Below are 12059 nucleotides of genomic sequence, written 5' to 3'. Positions count from 1 at the left end.
AGAAATGCTCAAGCGCCCAGATCCCACTCTGCCAGACGTGTCCCAGGTGAGAGGATTATCTCTAAGGCAGTGATTTGAACTGTGATTTCATACCACCTCTGGGGGACTCCCAAGAATCTCAAAGGCTGACCAAGTTTTAGGGTAACATTTTATTTCAACCAATTTGTGGAGGACTGATGTACCACAAATATCGAATGTAAGTATGGTTGGATACCACCTCTCTGGGAACTAGACAACAGTGCACCCTCTTGTTTTGAAATAAAGAAAAAGAACTTCTCACACTTCGCACCCTTCTAGAGAAAAAGAGATCCTGGTGTATAACAATAGGAAAGAAGGTTCGCTTGTTTAAAAGTATTCAATTTATTTCATAGACTCTTCACAAAATTAATAAAGGAGGCATTCATCTGGGAGAAAAGCAACAGCAGCTATTTTAAGGAAAGAAACAAGGATTAGGGTTACGGTTAACAAGTCAGCAAGTCAGTCCAACTTTCTATTAACTGAGCATCTACTACTGAAAAAAAAACACAAAAAAAACACCAAAAACTGAAAAGTTAGGTGTTGCTCAAAAGCTGTCCTCACACCTTGGTCAGAAAATGGTAGCTATCTGATATGACTCCAGTCAACAACCAAAACAGGTAAAGGAGTAATGATGGAATCAGCAATTTTTCTGTGGCGTTTCACTTTTTAGATCACAAATTTTCTAAAACAAAAAAACAACAACTGTCTTTTCGTCGGAGTAGCAAATTTCACAGAATTAGTAAGCACTGAGAGAGAGTATAGTAACTTGCTAAGAGTCCAAGTAGCAAATAAACAAATAGAGAGGGTTCTTTATCTCTGGCTGAGAATAGGTCCCTATAATAAATCTAAGTGCTGTGCAAGAAAACCAACTAATACACAACCCAACATTTGGGGATAAAATGTCAACAGTTAAGAACTACTGAACATGGTTATGCAAAATCTAAATGTCCCATTAGTAAAAACAAACCAACCAACAAACAAAAACACACAGGAAAAATAGGGTTACTATTAGTGACAAAAATTTGTAAACAAATTAAAATTTGCTCTCTTTAAAATCTCAATTTGATGCTTACAACTAAAAACATATTATGACACCAATTACTCAACATTTGAGTGTTTCCCAACACTCAATACAACAATACAAACATAAAATAATCTAAAACTTGGAAATATTTGCCTAATATAATTCAAATTGGCCTCTTAGTAGTGGAAGAGACTGCAGTCACAAAAGTGAAATCCAGAGAACTGCTATGGAGCCGAAGAATCTTCAAAGACTGTGCTGTGCTCTCGCTAACAATAACAGCTGCTGTAACACATTCTTTTCAGAATCCTCACTTTCTTCCAGGGGTGGAGTTTCCCAAAGAATTCCAGGCGAAAATCTAAGGGAACACAGCGCCAAAACCGAATGATTCCACAAAATGCAGACTTCCCTTAACACAACTTGGACACTTTACTTGGAGGAGAGGACAGAAGACAAAGCTCTTATCCTTTGCTCTGTTTACACCACAATGGCCTCAGGACAAGGAGCTGTGGGGTCATTCCTGGCCAGCTGGTGGCAGGGAGAATGCCTCTCTTAAGAACTCTCTCAGAAGCAGCCCTATGAAGCCTACGGGCTGTGGCACATCATGTTATTTTGGGCCTCAAGGAAGGAAGCCCACAAACAAATGCTCAGAAACTATCCAAACACCACAAAGGGCAAATACCTTCAGGTCCAGGGTGAAGTCTGATGTTTGAGTCTCTGTGGTGTGATGATCTGAAAACCAGACAATCTCCCACGTTACTGTAAATGGAAGCATGGAGTGGACAGTCAGAGATGATGAGCTAGGGCAGGGTTCCGTAAGCTGTTTTGCAGGGTTGCACTGTTCAGTTACGTGGAGCTGTTCCAGCACAGGGAACTGCACAGACAGAAGCAGCACAGGAGAGAGAATGTGGTGAGGACAGACACAACACATTCAAAAAATATATCCAGAAGGGACTGTCCTACAATTACCCCTTGAGAACTACCTCGTGCAGCCTTTGGTCACTTGACTTGCCTATATTTCTCGCAGGGGAACGGAAGACATTCCTCTGAAAAGTGTATTACTCTTCTTCTCTTTCTATGTAGCAGCTTATTTTACATGACCTTTTCACTTGAAAGTTCACGCCCTCATAGAGAAACACACTCTACACAAGAAAATCTCTCCTTAGAAATCACCAGAAAAACTCCTAAATCATGTATTCCCCAAGATATATGCACCCCTATGTTCATGATTCACAGCGGCCAAGACATGGAAACAGCCGAAGTGTCCTGCGACCACAGATAAAGAAGATGTGGTACGTATACACAACAGAATGCTGCTCAGCCATCAGAAAGGAAGAAACAGTGCCATTTACACAACATGGATGAACCCGGAGAACATTATGCTCAGTGAAATAAGTCAGTCAGAAAAAGCTAAGAACCCTATGATTTTCTCATATGTGGGATATAAAACTCAGACACAAACAGCGGTGTGGTGATTGCCAGAGGGAAGGGGGTGGGGGTGAAAGGGATCCTAATATATGGGGATGGGAGAAGATTCGACTTTGGGTGGTGGGAACACAGTGTAATATACAGATCTTGTAACATAGAAACCCACATCTGAAACCTGTATGATCATGTCGATCAATGTCACCCCAATAAATTTTATTTTAAAAAATGATGATAATTAACAAATAGGGGAAAAAATCATCAGAATAGGCCAGAGTCCAGCTTCTCTTTAAAGAGGCTCTCTCCTTATCCTATGATGAGATGTCAACCTGTAGAAAGAAATACTTGTAACTTAGAAGATATTAACTTTAACACACACCATATAAGTAGGTGAGTTTCTGGGGACCATCACCTCAGTCAGTCCCTTTATGGACAGTTGGTGTGAGGTGTTTCTTAATGAAATGCTCTGTGTTCTGTGAGAACACATTATCAGCCAATGTTAATAATAGCCACTCTTGATGGTAAAATTGCAGGTGGTTTTTATTTTCATCTTTATGCTTATCTGCTTTCCTACATTTTCACAAGTATGTATCATTTTTATAGAAGTTACTCGAGGCCTGATGCACGAAATTCGTGCAAGAGTAGGCCTTCCTTCCCCCAGCTGCCGGCACCAGCTTCTCTCTGGCACCCGGGACCTGGGCTTCCCTCCAGCCGGCCGCTGGCAGGCACCTGAGACCCGAGCTTCCCTCACAGCCCCGACTTCGTCTGGAAGGTTGTCCGGAAGGATGTCCGGTCTAATTAGCATATTACGCTTTTATTATTATAGATTTTGCTGGAAGAAAGAGTGTTAACTGAGATTTTCTTGATGCTTCAAGCAAATACAACTGAATGGATGTTACTCCAAAGCTGAGCAAAATACAATTAAAGGATCAAATTATAGCAACAATAATTGCTGGATGTTGGCCTGAATCTTTACAACCAACAAGCTCTATACTCTTGCAGAGTGAATGGATATATACTGGCGTTTCCATCTTTAAAACAAGGCCACTATGTAATTATACAATGGAGATACCAAATTTTAGAGATGGGGCCAACTATTCAGACAGCAATAGAGACAGCTGGTCTATCTTCACACACTGTTTTATCAGAGCACTTCAATTACAGAGGGGGCACCTAACCCTACAGACCAGACTAACGGTATTTTATTGATTTGACAAGAATTTAAAAAAAAATAAACAAGTGAGGGTGGGAAGCTCTCATCAGAGATTAGCATTCATTCAGAAACTGAGATTTCATTTCCAGAGTTAGAAGACATCTGATACTGAGGGGATGCCATGCAATGGAAGGTGAAACTCTTAGGTATTTTTCACCCCGTTAGAACTTCAGAATTCCTGACTGAGGTCTCACAGTCACTGCACCCATTAGCAATGGACACTGGCTGCCATGGGAGAAATAACTCACACAGTAATCCAGAAGCCCTAAAGTAGTGGTTCTCAACCTTCTGGCCCTTTAAATTCAGTTCCTCATGTTGTGACCCAACCATAAAATTATTTTCGTTGCTACTTCATAACTGTAATGTTGCTACTTTATGAATTGTAATGTAAATATCTGATATGCAGGATGGTCTTAGGCGACCAAAGGGGTCGCGACCCACAGGTTGAGAACCACTGCCCTAAAGTGATGTTAAACTCCCACTAAAGGTAAAACCTTTCACACTCCTCTGTTTAGGTGTGGCTAATGACCCAATTATTTATACAATATGCAAACTAAGGATAATAAGGTTGGGCGATTTGTATTTGGTACTAAAGCATGGTGTTTGGGCTCCTAATTGCAAAGAGAGACCAAGTGAAAAGGATAATTGGAAACTAAACAAGTCCTTAGACAAACAGGATCACAGTTCTTAGTGAACAGCAGCTTATAAATCGCTAATTTGAAGGTCTTGGTGATTTATATCAAGAAAAAAGAGCGTAACTAACCATGTAATAAAGGAATTTTATCAAGGGTATTCACTGATATGAAATATTTCACCGATTAGTTTCTTAGAAACTCACTCTAAAAATCTTTCAACTGAACTCAGCAGTCTGCTAACAATGTTATAATCTGAACGCCTGAGTCTTAACAGCTCCAAAGTGAACATGATAATGTGTAACACACAGCACTGCCACGGATGAAGACAACCTAATTCACAGGCTCATGCACATCCAACCACAGACACAAAACAGTAGTTACGCCTGCAAAACACAAAATTACACAGCCAGCTATGGCTTCCTTCTTCCCATCAAAAGATGCATTCCTCTGCCATGCCCACTCACACATACTCCAATATGAAGAGACACAGTTACCCACGGATAAAAAGTCAACTCACATTACAAGCTGAAAGGCTGGTGTGTTTCTTACAAATTGGATAAAACAGCTAGTTGTTGTTTCTCTCTCTCTCTCTCTCTCTCTCTCTCGCTCGCAGGCACAGTAAGATAATAAGTACTGGGCAGGACCCTTAATGCACCATCAGAGAAAACCCAAAAGAAAAAAAAAACTAATTAAAAGGTTCACTTTCTATCTAAGAATAGTCTTTATTTTATCTTTATTTCTAAATGACTTATAAATGTCCTCCACTTCAGAATGTATATGATTATTTTAAAGTTTTGTTATAAAATAAATGGAAACAAAGTCAAGTTACTATTTAGTGAAGACAAAAACTAACTTCCACCCACTTCATTGCCAGGTGCGTAATAGGTCTCGATACATCTGTTGACGCATCATTTTGAGAAAGGGAAGAAAAGCATATCAAAATTCCATCTTAACTGTGAGAGATGATGATGAATAGGACAAGTTAGAGTAAGCAAAACAGATACAACTTTTAGAACTTCCTCCTACCTCCAATATGGGGTTAAGCTGAGGCTCCACGGACAAGCAGCCCCTGGGTTTCCCTTTCTGAGAGAACAGGGTGGGGTGGGGGTGAGTGAACTGGAGCTGGAAGACAGGCAACAGTTACCACCTTCTTCACAAAGGAAAGGATAGAAAGCGGGGAGGAATGCTGTAACACAGACCCACAAAATCGGAACTGCTTTACCAATGTCAGACATTCTGCTTTGCATTCTATCTAGGGAAGGCATGTGCTCTCACGGATGTATCTTTACCCTCTAGGATACTTTAAAACTCAAAGAACAAGACTCCCTTTCTAATTCCCTCAATGAGAATAGAGAGGAGAAAGCGTTTAATAGCATTCCAGATAATTTGTGCCAATTTAGATGATTCATGTATTACTTTCCCAGACTAAATGGTCTATGGCCAGCACTTTCAAGTCAACAAGGGTTTGGAGAGCAGGACCTAATTACAGATCTGAGTCACTGTCTACACGTCCCCTCAGCCCAGTGGGCCATCCCCCACAAAGGCACCATTTCATTTTGAGGTATAAAAACAAGCCAAGTCTACAAATCTCTTTATGTAGAAAATAAGTAAGAAGACGTCATTCCACAAGAAACAAAAAATTGATTTTTTTAAAATTTTTTTGAGGGAGGGAGGGAGGGAGGAACAACAACTTGTTCCACTTCTTTATGCATTCATTAGTTGCTTCTTGTATGTTCCTCACCTGGAGATCAAACCCGAAACCTTGGCACATAGGGATGGACAATAATCTAATCAACTGAGCTACAGGTCAGGGCCCTGAATTAATTTTTTTTAAATAAAATTTTCAATAGGCTTTTTCCCTTTAAAAGTACTCATAACATTAAAGTTTTTAAAACAAGAAAATGGATATAAGACATATTATAGGATATCTTACATTTCTTGTGTCTGTGTTTGGCCTGATGTACAAAATGACATACTATCTTGAAAACTGACCGTATCCCAAGGGGAGAGACTTAGTAGCTCTTTTCATAGGGGCCTCATTGATTAGGTGTTTCAACTTGATGGCTATAATCTTCTAACAGTGGCAACATTTTAATTTAAGAGCCTCGGTCCACATTGAAGGAAAAAAAAACCTAAAGATAGTTACATTTAAATAAAATTAAAAGAAGAACACATTCTTTTAACCAAAACAAAAAACATGCACAAGCACAAAAAAACCTAAATTTCAACAAAAGATGTTACTGTTTTCCTTCCTGTAATATAGATACAATATAGATGAATTAAGGGGTAAAACTCTTTTGCGTTTACCTTTTGTTCACATGGTAAACATTTAAGCAAAGATAACCCTGAAAGTAAAAAGGAAAGAAATCCTCTTTTGATTGTCATCAATCTTTCTCTGGCACTTTATCAGTAATTCTGTTCCCCAAGCGAAAGAATTAATAATCTCTAAATGGAAAGGACTATTCAGTTTCCAGGTCCAACAACAACATTCCAAACAAGAACAAGGGGTAATAAGATGAGAGAGAGAGAGAGAGAGAGAGAGAGAGAGAGAGAGAGAGAGAGCTCTCTAAATGCAGAAGTTAAATGATCTAAGATACATTTCAGACAAGAATGATAAAAATTATCTCCAAGGCTCACACTGGGGCACAAACGGAAATAAACAGCACAGAAAAGATTTCTGAGGTTCGCAAGGGACTGAGATACTGAGAACCTCAGTCACTTCTGAGGTTCGCAAGTGCTGGGAGACTGGGAAAGCATAGTTTGCCACCCCAAAACATGCCTTTTAGAATACTGATTATTTGAAGCTGGTTATTTTTTTTTTTTTTTAAGAAACAGAAGACTCAAGAAAAACCTTTAACCTTCCCCCTAACTGCCTAAAAAAAACTGAGAGGACCTAAAGGAAGGGAGATGTCATCACGATAACTGCAGTTTAACATCAGTAGTGTGTAATAGGGAGGAACCTAGCCAGGCCCTTTGATCAAAGTCCTCTGTGTCCTGTTAAGGATGGTCCAGCAAACATTTACTTATCAAATATTTGCTTTTCTATCTCCATGTGAATTACCTTCCTGCCCTTTGAAGTCCTAAACCACAACCCCACGACCCATTCCCCATCCCCCAAGGTGGCTTATCAGCCTTAACTGCTTGATCTGTCCTCAGGTCTCATATTCATATGGAGCCCCTGTAGGTGCACATGTAATAAATTTGGTCATTTTCTCCTGTTAATTTGTCCATGTTAACTAATTAGTCCAGCTAGAAGAACTTAAAAGGGTTTTGGCGAGCCAGCCAGGAAACTTTACTGGCTGGACACTGTTTGCTTTGGGAATTTGATCATTAGTCTAGCCAGAAGAGCTTAGAGGGGTAGAAGAAAAATGATTTTTTCCTCCCTCACAGTACTATGTTTTCAGGTGCCATGCTGCACAGTCTATTCATTGGAGTAGATGCCTCTTTTATAACTGCTGCTACCAGCACAAGGGACAAACTGACAAATTTAGAAAACACAGAAGTAAGTTCTATAAGTGTGACAACTAATTGTCAGAGTATAGAAAAATGCCCAGATTTACCTAAGTATCCCAAAAGCAAGCACACTGACCATAGGATGAATAGAGCTATTTAAATAAAAAAGGAACGAACACATTCTGAAAAGCTCATTGATGACACAGTTGGTCTGAAAGTGTCCTGCAGAACCAGGTACAGAAAGTGAACTCAGAAGGTGACCAAGCACCAGACTACTGCCTAAGTTAAGAGGCTGTCAGCATGTTGATTAAATGCATCAGCCACTTAAAAGTTCAGATCACTAGGATGCCTAGTAATCAATCTTTGGCGAAGCATCTGAGAACTAATTTACAGCCTTTTCCCCTGATCCTGGATTTATTCTAAACTGAGATTCTGAACAATAAATAGACATAGTATCTACATTGCCTGAAGTTAAAAGCATGCAAAAACCCATACCACACATGTGTGGTAAAAGGACAAACATATGCACAAGGAGAATAAAGACCAAAACCAGGATAGTGGTTCCTCAGAGGCAGAGAAATGGCGCTGCGGTTTGGAGGCTTACCCCGGGTTTTTAACTGCTCCAAAGAATTGGTAAACAAACTGGGTTGATTAAAAGGCAAAACCTTCAGGAGGAGGGGGGAAATCTAAAAGTGATATATTTTATCTTCCTGTCTTGGAATACGAAATCACTACCTGCTAACTGTTAAGTGTGAAGAGGGTGCCACCAACACACCAGCACACCCTGCCAGTTTAACTTAACGGTACCATGTGCCTCACTTTGTAATTACTCCCACATTCCCCAGGGAGAAACTAATGGATTACTAAAAATAAATGGAGATTAAGTGAATCACTTGGGATGTTTGGCTCCCAATGCAAACTGGCTTAAACAGAAAGGAAATGTATTGGCTCAACAGCTTGGACTTCTGGTGGAGAGACAGGCTCCGGGACTGGCTTCTCTGTCCTCCACCCTGTGTGGCTTCTTGCTCAGGCTGCAGACACATCAGACCTCACACTGGCACCAAATAACATCCAGAAGAAGAGAGGCAGGCTCTCCCTGTACTCTGTTTATCAGAAAATTTCTGCCACAAGTTCCTGGCAAGCCTACCTTGGAGTCTCATAGGCTAGAACGGGATTACCAGGCCATTCCTGAAACCATCCTTCTGGCCAGGTAATGCCCAACACTAGTTGATGTTTTGTCAGCCATGGGTCGATCATGGACAAAGCAGAGAGAGGGTTACCCCTAATCCCTGGGCCCACCTTAGAGCTGCAGTCAGTTGCTCAGCTCGTGACAGAGGGGATCAGTAGGATACATGACATGGCTCCAGCCCCAATATGCATTCTACTAATATTTACAGAATAACCTGAGTAAGACTGTCGTGATATGTAGTTATATATATGGCTAAAGACTCAAGAAGCAGATGAAAACATGAATTGACCCCTTTGAGAAAAGTCTATTTTAAAAACTTGGCTTCTATATTTCCACTGCGCCAATGAGAAATTTGAAGACAAAGTCAACACATTTAAAGCAGGTACATCATAGGATGAATGGTATAGTACTTACTATAGTCTTGTGCCATGGCTACAGAAATTTAGACAATTAGCATCCACAGAAATAATGTATAACCTAAAAAAAGAGAAATAAAAAGTTAAAAATGGTATAAAAATAAAAAGTAAAGTACAAAAGAAATTTCACCAAGATAAAACAGTTGCATAAAAAACTTTTTATCTTTTTTTCTGAAAGTAAACCAGCCTTTTTAAAGTATGCAGCTGCACTTAAATTAAGAGAAAATGTCTGTAATATTAGAGTATTTCTAAGTATTTTCAAGATCAAATCATCTGCAGACCACCAAAACAAATACACAAAATACATTTTAATCAAGTAATACTGCCCTGCAATGCTATTTATAAAACTGAAACAAAAGCAGAATTACTAAATTGACCAAAAGAATCATACAGTCTAGCCCTACAACACACATCTACTCTATTCCATTTGATGCAACCTAAAATTAAGTTAATCAGCTTCAAATTCTAAATTTCTAAACTCAGGGATCTTAAGAAATAATAGTCCTCAAAATAATACACATTTCTGGTTCAAATATTTCACACTGCATCCTAATAAAATCTTTGAATATTCAGCATGGATATGGAATGCTAAAGAAACACACCCATTGAATTAAGGACTCTAAGACCCTAGAATGGCTTTTAATATTCATAAGTGAAAGATGAAAGACCCCAGGACAAATAGCAATATAGCAAATCACACTCTTAATTAAGCAGGACTTATTAGAAATCTATTGATGCTGTGGTGCTTCCTGGGGATAGTGTGCCTTGACAAGGCCGAGGACAGCTACTGTCCTGTATCTACAAATAATATGTCTAGTTTCACTTGCCTCTGTGTTTGCAGGAGACAAAAACTTCCTCTACCCTCTCATGTTCAGTTCCTGGGCACATGCAAAGTAAACTGATAAAAACAAATTAATAGGAGGACAGGCATATATTTCTTTATTGATGTTAATATTTTTATATGCAGGGGGATATCACAGAAAAGAAGTAAAATGCCAAAGAGGCAGTTATGGGACTTATATACCATTTTAACAAAGGGCAATGCATTTTAGAGAAGTGACTAAACAAAGGAAAAGGTTTGGATTCGTAAGGATGATAAATTGTAGAAATATGACTAAGAAAAAAATGTATGGTAGATAAGAATTGGTTAGTAAGATCTGTTATGAAGACTAATTTCTGGTGATAAAAATCTTTTTCCTCCTTCTGGTTGGAAGATGGGTGCACCTTTAAAAATGGAAACTTATGCCCTGCTTTCAGGCAGATGGGGGAAGACAGGTCTTCCTGTGTCTGCTATTTCTCAAGTTCCTTCAGTTCAAAATATGCCACCATTGGCATATTGTGGGGTACATATCCTGATCCCCTACAGGTTCAGAAAGATAAAATAAAAAACACCTTAAAAAATAAGGGTGCAAGTCTCAGCATGAAAGAAGATGTTTTCAATATATATATCCTCCAAAGGACTCATATAGAATACATACAGAATTCACATAAAACAGTAAGAAAAAGACAGAGCACCCACACAAGATATCCAAGTGACAATAAGCATAGGAAAAGGTGCTTAATCTCAATCATTTACCAAGAGAATACACATTAAAACCACAGTGACATAAAATTATATACTGACTAAAAATGACTAAATGACTAAAAATGAAGATCTGAGGACACAAGTCTTAGGACCTGGAGCAATTAAGCTCTCATGCACTGCTGGTGCGAGTGAGGACTAGACAACTGTTCCTCAATATCTAATAAGGCGGAGCATAGATATATACACTGTGGCCCAGCAATTCCACTGCTAGGGAAATGCCTACCAGGAATGCACATACAGACACATCGTCCCAGACACACATACAATAATATTCAAAAAAGACAAAACTCAGTAAAAATAAACTGTGGCGTATTCATACAACTGAATACTATTCAGCAGGGGTCAGTCAGCGTTTTCTGAAAAGGGCCAGATAGCAAGTATTTTTGGCTTTGCAGGCCATAAGGTCTCTGTGCCCTGTTGCAACTGCTGGACTTTGCCTTTGGAGTGGGAAAACGGCCCCAGACACACGGAAATGAATGGGTGGGTCTGTGTTCCAATCAAACCTTATTTACAAAAGCAGGCAGCCAGCACAGGCTGTAGTCTGAGTGCTATACAGTAATGAACATGAATGAACTATAAAGAATGCAACAACACAAATGAATCTCACAAACATAATGCTGAAACAAAAAAGCCAGATATCTGAGAAAATACAAAACTGTATGATGCCATCTTAGTAAAGTTCAAAGTAAGTAAAACTACTTTTTACAAAAATTCCAGAGACAACAAGTTCATGAGATAACAGTTGCCTCTGAGTGTGGGGGGATAGTAGAGACCAGGAGGAGGTGGAAGGGGGAATTTTGGTGGGCTAGTGATATTGGATTCTCTGATTTGAGTGGTGGTTTCATGACTATGCTCAATATGAGAAAATTCATCAAAGCGTTCACTTATGATTCACTTATCTTTATGTGTGTTATGCTTGAATAAAAAGTAAGACATTTTAATTTTTTTAACAAAGAATATGGGCCAATTCTATAAGTGGCTGCTTTCTCATAGCTCATTCTCCCTGGACATCAAACACTGATGCACCAGCAAGCTCTGTATCCTCACAAAGCAGAGCCATGAAGCCTCCCTTTGCTGAAGGTGATGTCTGCAGTGTAGCTCAAC

The 12059-nt window shown here is 39.3% G+C and overlaps 1 protein-coding gene across 20 annotated transcripts in view; it reads right to left on the bottom strand.

The window, feature by feature from the left end:
• Positions 1-12059, bottom strand: part of SIPA1L1 (signal induced proliferation associated 1 like 1) — a 322135-nt gene that overhangs the window by 162243 nt on the left and 147833 nt on the right. For 16 of the 20 annotated variants that reach the window (XR_002831389.1, XM_023761346.1, XM_014463336.2 and 13 more), the window contains 2 exons: positions 9369-9431; positions 1722-1913 (listed from right to left, as the gene is read on the bottom strand). The exons of 1 other annotated variant lie outside the window; for it this stretch is intronic. The gene's annotated coding sequence lies outside the window, so the exon portion shown is untranslated. Of the gene's footprint in view, positions 1-1721; positions 1914-5338; positions 5435-9368; positions 9432-12059 lie in introns of all 20 variants that reach the window. 3 more of the 20 variants (XM_023761348.1, XM_023761350.1, XM_023761349.1) reach the window with 3 other exon arrangements.

The sequence above is a fragment of the Myotis lucifugus genome, unplaced genomic scaffold, assembly GCF_000147115.1.
Source record: "Myotis lucifugus unplaced genomic scaffold, Myoluc2.0 scaffold_207, whole genome shotgun sequence".
Classification (NCBI taxonomy): Eukaryota; Metazoa; Chordata; class Mammalia; order Chiroptera; family Vespertilionidae; genus Myotis; species Myotis lucifugus.
Note: the sequence above shows the minus strand (reverse complement) of the source record. Positions and strands in the feature narration are given on the sequence as shown.